The following is a 10,088-nucleotide window of genomic DNA, read 5'->3' as shown; positions in this document are numbered from 1 at the left end:
ACACAATATACAGACACACAACAAACAAACACACAACAAACAAACACACAATAAACAGACAAACAACAAACAAACACACAACAAACAAACACACAACAAACAAACACACAATAAACAGACACACAACAAACAGACACACAACAAACAAACACACAACAAACAGACACACAACAAACAAACACACAACAAACAAACACGCAACAAAAAAACACACAACAAACAGACACATAATATACAGACACACAACAAACAGACACACAATATACAGACACACAACAAACAGACACACAACAAACAAACACACAACAAACAGACACACAACAAACAAACACACAACAAACAAACACACAACAAACAAACACGCAACAAAAAAACAGACAACAAACAGACACACAACAACAAACAAACACAACAACACAACAAACACACACAACACACAACAAACAGACACACAACAAACACAACAACACAAACAACAAACAAACACACAACAAACAAACACACAATAAACAGACATACAACAAACAAACACACAACAAACAAACACACAACAAACAACACAACAAAAAAACACACAACAAACAGACACACAACAAACAAACACACAACAAACAAACACGCAACAAAAAAACACACAACAAACAGACACATAATATACAGACACACAATATACAGACACACAATATACAGACACACATTGTAGAGTCCAGCTGCAGTCTGGTCATGTTTTAAAGTGTTTTGTGGACTGGGTTATGAACATGTTTTTATACTTGTTCTTTTTACATGAAGGAGCCCAGAATCTCCTCCAGACGACAGCAGCTCATACTGTGTCTCACTGCTCCTGTCTCACAGCTCCTGTCTCGCTGCTCCTGTCTCGCTGCTCCTGTCTCGCTGCTCCTGTCTCGCTGCTCCTGTCTCGCTGCTCCTGTCTCACAGCTCAGAGCCTGTCTCACCCCCATGACGTTCCGGCCTTTTCACCAGTCTTAGGACCTGTGATTTATATTTGATATTTTATATATTTGTCAGGTTTCCACAGCAGTGGACTGTTCCATACCTTAGCACAGACTATATCAGCTCTACAGAAGGTCAGCCAAATGTTTTGACTGACCCCAAACCTCCTTAAATCTCTTAAGAAAGTCCAGATGCTGAAGTATATCACCATTCTGCACTAACACCCCAACCAACAACATATCACACCCATGAGGCAATATGGAGAAAATATCTTGCCCAAGGACACAATATCTATATGGAAGACATGAATGGAACCGTGAACTTCAGCTGAGGTTCCAGCCATTGCCTAAATGCAGTACAATAACCACACAAGAATGCCACGCTCCTGTCCCCCAGAATGAGCCCAATGTTCCAAACACCTGTGACATCTGAACCAGGGCCAGGGAAATGAGCTTTTGTTTATTTGGCTGACGCTCGTGGAGAGTTTGGACATTACATCAGAGCTACTGTGTTTACTGTTCAGACACACACCATCCAATCAAATAACATACAGAGCTATTTAAAAAAGTCCTGTATTACACAGAAGTGACTCTTGTGAGCTTTAAGCCATGTTATAATACACTGAAAAAATGGTCCGAGAGTATGGAGTAAGAAAGCTGTCAAAAATATTTGTGCGCGTAAAATAAAAATCCGTGCGTATTTGGGAAATCCGTGCATATTTGGCTGTAGTTGCGCATAAAATAAATATTTGTAAACTCTCAAATGACTCCAGTCGTACATAAAATATATTGTGTGTATTTTATCCATCAGAATACGAATTGAAAAATTACGACATCATGAATTACAATCACGAAATGAAAATTTACGATTACGCTTTCATCAGTACGAATACGAATTCACAGACGGAACTTTACTGTCAAAAATACGTCATCACTTCACAGACATTATTCGAGCAGAAGAAACATCGATCAAGATCAAGACTGTGCAGCTCAAGTTTGTAGCAGAGGGTAAAAACAGAGTAATAGCACAAGAAGTTACAACAGCGACCAACAAGTGGGTTCATTAAAATCTATTGTAAAAATGTTTTGAATTCGGGAACCGAACGCTGCTGTATAATATTGTGTAGAAACACCTCCTTTGAACGGGAAATTGCACCTATATGTTAGATAACATAGTGGTAGCCAATTGGCTAACATCCGACGTAACGTTATCCCAGGGCTAATTAGCAAATATCAGCTTCTCTGTATGTTTAGATTAAAACATTCACGGCTACAGCCACAGCGAGCATCAGTCAGTCTTCACTTCAGCTGCATTTCTCACATGAAATGCCACCAAAAGTTCCTCGGGACGCTGAAATGTCCCAGTTTATGCCAAACACTACCAAACTGTCCTGGTTACGACGTCACAGCCAATGAAATGTTACACATTACAGTTTAATGCAGCTTCCAGCAACAATTAATGTTCGTGTTTACAGGCAACACCTTGGTATGTTTACAGTATTTACCAGTAAGTTTAACGTCACTGTAACGTGGATGGATTTGCTAATTATAACCCATTATAACTCATGTATAACCCATTGTCTGAAATGCAGCTGAGATGAAGGTTAAGACTGACTGATGCTCGCTGTGGCTGTAGTCGTGAATGTTTTAATCTAAACATACAGAGAACCTGATATTTGTTAATTAGCCCTGGGATAACATTACGTCGGATGTTAGCCAACTGGCTACCACTATGTTATCTAACTTATAGGTGCAATTTCCCGTTCAAAGGAGGTGTTTCTACACAATATTATACAGCAGCGTTCGGTTCCAGAATTCAAGACATTTTTACAATAGATTTTAATAAACCCACTTGTTGGTCGCTGTTGTAGCTTCTTGTGCTATTACTCTGTGTTTACCCTCTGCTACAAACTTGAGCTGCACAGTCTTGATCTTGATCGATGTTTCTTCTGCTCGATGGATAATGTCTGTGAAGTGATGACGTATTTTTGACAGTAAAGTTCCGTCTGTGAATTCGTATTCGTACTGATGAAAGCGTAATCGTAAATTTTCATTTTGTGATTGTAATTCATGACGTCGTAATTTTTCAATTCGTATTCTGATGGATAAAATACACACAATATATTTTATGTACGACTGGAGTCATTTGAGAGTTTACAAATATTTATTTTATGCGCAACTACAGCCAAATATGCACGGATTTCCCAAATACGCACGGATTTCTATTTTACGTGCACGAATATTTTTGACAGCTTTCTTACTCCATACGAGAGGGGTTGCTCAAATTGCAAAAACAAATTTGACAACAATAACATGACTTTTTTATATTTCTCTGTCCAGCATGTTTAAATGTTTAAAATACAAAGGTCACTTGACTGTGGTTGATGTTAAACCTGCATGTTTTAATCAGGTTGAGGAAACATGACTTTGTTATAATCTCTGGTGAGGCTCCTCCCTCTGGAATTCTCCTCCCCAATTTTTTTGGAGGGAAAATTCAAATGTAACAGGACACAGGACAGATCCAGGAGCAGAGGACACACAGTGTGGAGCAGGAGGATTATGAGAGCTGATTTGAAGGTAAGACTTTTCAAAGATTTTATATGCTTCTCCAGCCTAGAATTTCATTGTTAAAACATGTTTGTGGTGTTTTATTAGAAATTAGAGTTAATGTCAGGACTGTTTCCATGAGACAAATTGTCTTTGACTGTCCATCTATAAGAGTGTGATAGTTGTACTCAGATTTGATTGTGTTGTTTCCAGAGTCGTCTACAAACAAAGAGTGACATCCAGAGCTCTGCTGGAGCTGTGGGGAAGTTCATGAATGTTACAGCTGATGTTTCAGAAAAAAGGAAGATGTTTGAGAACCAACAAAACACAGACGACAGATGAACAAAGTAAGTAAACCAACTCAAATGATTTTAACAAATTTTTCTAAATTAACTTCCTGAGTGAGTTTTGTTTCTGCAGATACAGTTCTAATGTTCTTGTGATTCTGTTCTGGTTCATTATTGTAGTAATAAGTACTTTAAATGTATTTAAACATGTAGAACAGAGTAGATCATCAGAATGTGATCATCATGTGTTATTCCTGTGTCCACAGGCAGAGACCAGAGCTTCTTCACTGGAATAAATCTTCACACTGTCCAGCTCCAAAGTGTGTGTCTCTGTACTTGTGTCTCTGTGTGTTTGATTCTGTTTAAGACAATACAGAACTGTGGAAAACTAAAGACTGTTTTTGTATTCTTTTACAGAATTAGATCAATTAAATTAAATTATACATACTTATGCATTTCATGATAAGGTAACATAAGATAAATATGCATATTCAGCATGAATTGATCAAATTTCATCAACATGAAAAAGTGACGTTCATGTTCTGAGAAAAATATGTGTTGAGAGGATTGAAATAAGTTTCAAAGCCTAAACACAATTTTATTGCATGCAACAGCTTTCCATAACTTTTTTATGCAAATCCAGTGACCTTTTTTTTTCATTGTACTGTTACCTCCTCAAAAACAGACCTGGGGTTTTGTTTTGTTTCATTTGCACTTTGTGTTTGAGTAACCATTTATTGTTAGTGTGTCTACATTTCCAAAGCTGAGAATGCTCTGTTTCACCTTGTGATGTCATGTAGTGGTAATTTTCAAGTGAACGATCATACCTTTTACCTTTAGTTCAGTAGACATTGAATTCTGGGACAGAAATCATTCAAATGATTCATGTGAAGGTGTATGGAATTTACAAACACAGTGGAGCACTTCCTGTATTACCACGTGACATCACACGGTGGAACAGAGTATAAATAAATAAAATAAAAATAAATACATAAAAATGAATGAGGAGGTATTATGCAAAATGACATTTTGAAGCTTTTGATTGTGTTCCCTCATCAAAAACATGCCTGAAGAGGTTTTAGATGTTTGAGTAATCTAGCGATCTCTCCTGGGCATAGATTGTGTAATACAAGTGGACTAAGGGAGTGTGATGTCACCCATGATGTTCACTTGCAAAAAATGAAGCTCAGCGAGGCTTGCACTTAGAGGTAAATCTGCATCCAGGGACATATACTTGGAAACCTGAGTACGAAACCTGAATAGGAGTGAGGCTGTTGAAGTGCATGGCCCCTCCCATGTACAGCAGATTGGTCTGTAATGTTTTTGAGTATATATATGTATATTGTGTATAAGGCATCAGTGGAGCCTGTGGTGATCGGAGCACTCGGGGCTGTAACCCCCAAACTGGAAGAGGCTACAACAGATACCGGGAAAAACAACGGACATCTCAGTCCAGAAAAGTGCAGTACTGAGAATAGCAAAGATACTGCACAGAATTCTCAGGCTCTCAGGCCTCTGGTAGAGGAGCCGAGCTGAATGAGGGTGAGAGACCAACCACCGTGGAAGGTGAGAAACACATTTTATACACACACACATATATATATATATATATATATATATATTAGTGCTGTCATGTGATAAAAAAAATTGAGAGATTAATTAATTATGATCTGTAATTAATTAATCTAATTAATCTCTTTTTAATCTCACCTAAAAATTGCTGAGAAAAGCCTTCAATTTGAGGTATTTTCATTTAAGTTCATTATTACATTATTGTGGCAGATCAAAATGTTAAGGAATCACTGGTCGGACCCAAATATGCAGTAACAAATGTATTTATTAACAAAATAGTCGTGGACAAGGGGATTGATTCCAGGGGAGGTAGGACGGGTCCAGGTTGGCTGAAGTGCAATGGTGAAGAGGCTGACCAGAGGCTTGCGGAACAGATGGTAACGGGATGAGGCTGGCTCCAAAACGGTTGAACTGGGGAACGGACAAAAGTAAACAGGTAAGAGTCAAAAACCTTCAAAATGCTCAAAAACAAAAAGCCTGAATAGTTCACCACTTGGCTGACGGAACAATCTGGCACTGGAGAGCAGGTCAGCAGGTCTTTTATTGCCGGAGATGATTACTGACGAGGATCAGGAGTGGAGCTCAGCAGGTGAGATGATTTGGGGACCCGCCCAGGAAAAACCAAATAAGGTGAGAGAAGGGAAGAGGGAGCAGGGGTAGGAGAGGCAGAAAGAAACCCTCACAGTACCCCCCCCTCAACGGGCGCCTCCTGGTGCACCACCAGGCCGGTCAGCGTGAGCGCGGTGAAACTCCTTCAGCATGTTGGAGTCCAGGATCAGGACACGACTAACCCACGACCGCTCCTCAGGGCCGTACCCTTCCCAGTCGACCAAGTACTGGAGCCCACGGCCACGACGACTGACATCCAAGATCCGCCTCACGGTATAAGCTGGGTGGCCATCAACCAACCGGGGGGGGGCGGAGGGGGCTTGGCAGGAGGGCACAGATTAGACTGCACAGGTTTAATTTGGGATACGTGAAAGGTAGGATGAACACAGAGCTTGTGGAAGTCTGGCGAACAGAAACAGGATTAATCACCCGTTCGATTTCAAACGGTCCAATGAAGCGGGGCGACAGTTTCTTGGATTCAGTTTTTAAAGGGATATGTTTCGAAGATAACCAGACTTTCTGACCTGGGGTGTACTTTGGTGCTGGGCGGTGATGGTCAGCCAAGGACTTAGTTTGCAATGATGTCTGCAACAAGGACTTCCTGGTCTCCTTCCAGATCTTAAGACACCTTCGCATGTGGGCTTGGATGGAGGGTACAGCAACTTCAACCTCATCCATAGACAAGAGGGGAGGCTGATAGCCCAAGGAACACTGAAAAGGGGAGAGACCAGTAGCAGAGGAGGTTAACGAATTATGTGCATACTCAACCCAAGGTAAGTGTGAGCTCCAAGATGCAGGGTTGTGACTGTCCACGCAGCGAAGAGCAGATTCCAGGTCTTGATTAGTCCTTTCGGTCTGACCATTAGTTTGTGGATGGAAACCAGACGAGAGGCTGACGGTGGTACCCAGAGATTGACAAAATGCTTTCCAAACCTGGGAGATGAATTGGGGGCCTCGGTCAGAAACAATGTCAGTAGGGATGCCATGTAGACGGAAAACATGTTGTACCATGATGTCGGCTGTCTCGAGCAGAGGGCAATTTTGGGAGGGCCACAAAATGAGCAGCTTTAGAAAATCTGTCTACAATGGTCAAGATGACAGATTGACCATTAGAAATGGTAGACCAGTTATAAAATCCACTGCGATATGTAACCAGGGACGATTGGCAATAGGTAGAGGCCTGAGGTGACCAGAAGGCAGTGTGTGAGACGATTTATTTTGAGAACATACAGTGCAGGCAGACACAAAACTTCGAGTATCAGCGTCCATAGATGGCCACCAAAAATGACGCCTGAGGCTTGACAAGGTGCGCTTCACCCCAGGATGACAGGCAAAGAAGGAGTTATGGGACCACTGCAAGACCTCACTGCGTACAGCAGACGGAACGAAGACTCTGTTGGGTGGTCCACCTCCCGGATCGGGCTCGACCTCCTGCGCCTTTCTCACATTGGCTTCAACCTGCCAACAGAGAGCTCCAAGAACGCAATTAACAGGAAGAATGGTTTCAGGCTCAGAGTGCTCAGACGAGTCAAACTGGCGAGACAGTGCCTCAGGCTTCACATTTTTGGAACCAGGGCGGTACGTAATAGTGAATTTGAATCTTCCGAAGAACAAAGCCCACCTGGCCTGGCGTGAGTTTAGCCTCTTAGGATGTAGGCTAGGTTCTTGTGGTCTGTCCATACAACGAAGGGTTGCTCTGCTCCTTCCAGCCAGTGCGAGTTTTACAGCCAGGAGTTCTGTTGCCCACATCATAGTTACGCTCAGCGGGGGCAAGCCGCCTGGAAAAGAAAGCAGGGTGGAGACGAGAATCTGAGTCAGAGCGCTGGGAGAGAACAGCCCCAACCCCCACATCTGAGGCATCAACCTCAACAATAAACTGCTTAGAGGGGTCAGGTTGAATCAGGACTGGAGCTGTTGTGAATAGTTTTTTAAGCTTGTTGAATGCACCATCTGCCTCAGGAGTCCATTGGAATGGAAGCTTACAGGAGGTTAGACGGGTGAGAGGAAGTGCGACCTTGCTGTAATCCCGAATGAACCTCCTGTAAAAGTTAGCAAAGCCGAGGAACCTCTGTAGTCGTTTTCGATTACAGGGAGGCGGCCATTCAGAGACAGCTTGGATCTTCTTTAGGTCTGCTTTGACTTGTCCAGTTTCAATTATGAAACCCAGAAAACACACAGAACTGGCATGGAACTCACATTTCTCACTCTTCACGAACAGTTTGTTCTCCAGAAGCCTTTGCAGGACAAGACAGACATGTTGGCGATGTTCGGATGGGTCTCTGGAATAAATTAGAATATCGTCCAGGTACACAAAAACAAAGTGATTTAGAAAGTCCCGAAGGACATCATTTACCAGAGCTTGAAACACTGCAGGTGCGTTTGTGAGTCCAAATGGCATGACACAGTATTCAAAGTGCCCCAGAGGTGTGTTGAATGCAGTTTTCCATTCATCCCCTTCTCTGATGCGGACAAGATGGTATGCATTTCCTAAATCCAGTTTTGTGAAAATAGTGGCACCCTGCAATGGTTCAAAGGCAGAAGAGATGAGAGGCAAGGGATATTTGTTCTTAACAGTAATATTGTTCAGACCTCTGTAATCAATACATGGACGTAAGGTCTGGTCTTTCTTGGCAACAAAGAAGGAAACCGGCCCCCACAGGAGACGAAGATGGACGAATAATGCCGGCAGCTAGAGAGTCTCTGATGTAAGTCTCCATGGCCTCTCTTTCTAGTCGGGACAGGTTGTACAGGTGAGCAGGTGGAAGATGAGCTCCAGGAAGAAGGTCTATGGCACAGTCATAGGGCCTGTGTGGTGGCAAGGACAGTGCTTTCTCCTTACTGAAGACCTCCCCTAAGTCATGGTACTCTGGTGGAACTGAGGTTAAATCCGGAGTAGACATAGGTAGTTTGGATTTCTCTTCTGACGGGAGAGCTGACTGCAAACAAGACTGGTGACAAAATGAGCTCCAGCTGACAATTTTATTGAGAGACCAGTCTATTACGGGATTGTGAATCTTTAGCCAAGAGTAGCCCAAAACTAACGGAGTCAGAGGAGCAGAGAAAAGAAACGTGTCTCTTCGTGATGGTTGCCAGACAAAATTAAGTGGAGAGGAACAGTGTGGTGAGTAATTTTAGCTAGAACAGTTCCATTCAAAGCACTGACCTGGATAGGCTCTGGAAGAGGCTCAGTGGAGATCCCCGCCTGCAATATCAAATTTGAGTCCATGAAGTTCTGCTCTGCCCCGGAGTCAGTAGTGCTTGAAGGGGAAGTGACTGGGTATTGTGACACAGGGTTGCGGGTAACAGGAGTCTGGGTTGGTCAGTGGGGATTTTAGAAACCTCGCCCATCAGTACCAACATTACTGATGAGCGGGCTCTTTTGGACGGACAGGACACTGAATGAGAAAATGACCACTTTGACCGCAGTACAAGCACTCGCCAGCTGGAATTCTCCGTGACCGCTCCTGAACAGTCAACTTGGCCCGGCCAATTTGCATAGGAACCTTTGGGGACAGGGGAGTGGGGGGCAGAGCAGGAACATTACCGACAGTCTGAATTCGGGCTGGAGGTGAGGAGCGAGGCACAGAGGATGTAGTGCGAGGAATTCTCTCTCGCCTTCGCTCGCGCAGCCTGTTGTCAATATGAATAGAGAGAGACAGGATCATCACGGACTGATAGTTCATCCTTTAAAGTGTCACTTAACCCTCGCCAAAATACTCCGTTTAAGGCAGTTTCATTCCACCCTGATTCCTCAGCCAAGATCCGGAATTGAATGGAGTAGTCTGCCACACTCTTGTCTCCCTGGTGGAGATCTAGAAGCCCCTTGGCAGCATTCGCCTCACAATCTGGGTGAGCAAAAACTCAACAGGTAAGAGTCAAAAACCTTCAAAATGCTCAAAAACACAAAAAGCCTGAGTAGTTCACCACTTGGTTGACAGAACGATCTGGCACTGGAGAGCAGGTCAGCAGGTCTTTTATTGCCGGAGATGATTACTGACGAGGATCAGGAGTGGAGCTCAGCAGGTGAGATGATTTGGGGACCCGCCCAGGAAAAACCAAATAAGGTGAGAGAAGGGAAGAGGGAGCAGGGAAAGGAGGGGTAGGAGAGGCAGAAAGAAACCCT

The sequence above is a fragment of the Boleophthalmus pectinirostris genome, unplaced genomic scaffold, assembly GCF_026225935.1.
Source record: "Boleophthalmus pectinirostris isolate CB_2022bp ecotype Guang Dong unplaced genomic scaffold, ASM2622593v1 HiC_scaffold_12, whole genome shotgun sequence".
NCBI lineage: Eukaryota > Metazoa > Chordata > Actinopteri > Gobiiformes > Gobiidae > Boleophthalmus > Boleophthalmus pectinirostris.
Note: the sequence above shows the minus strand (reverse complement) of the source record.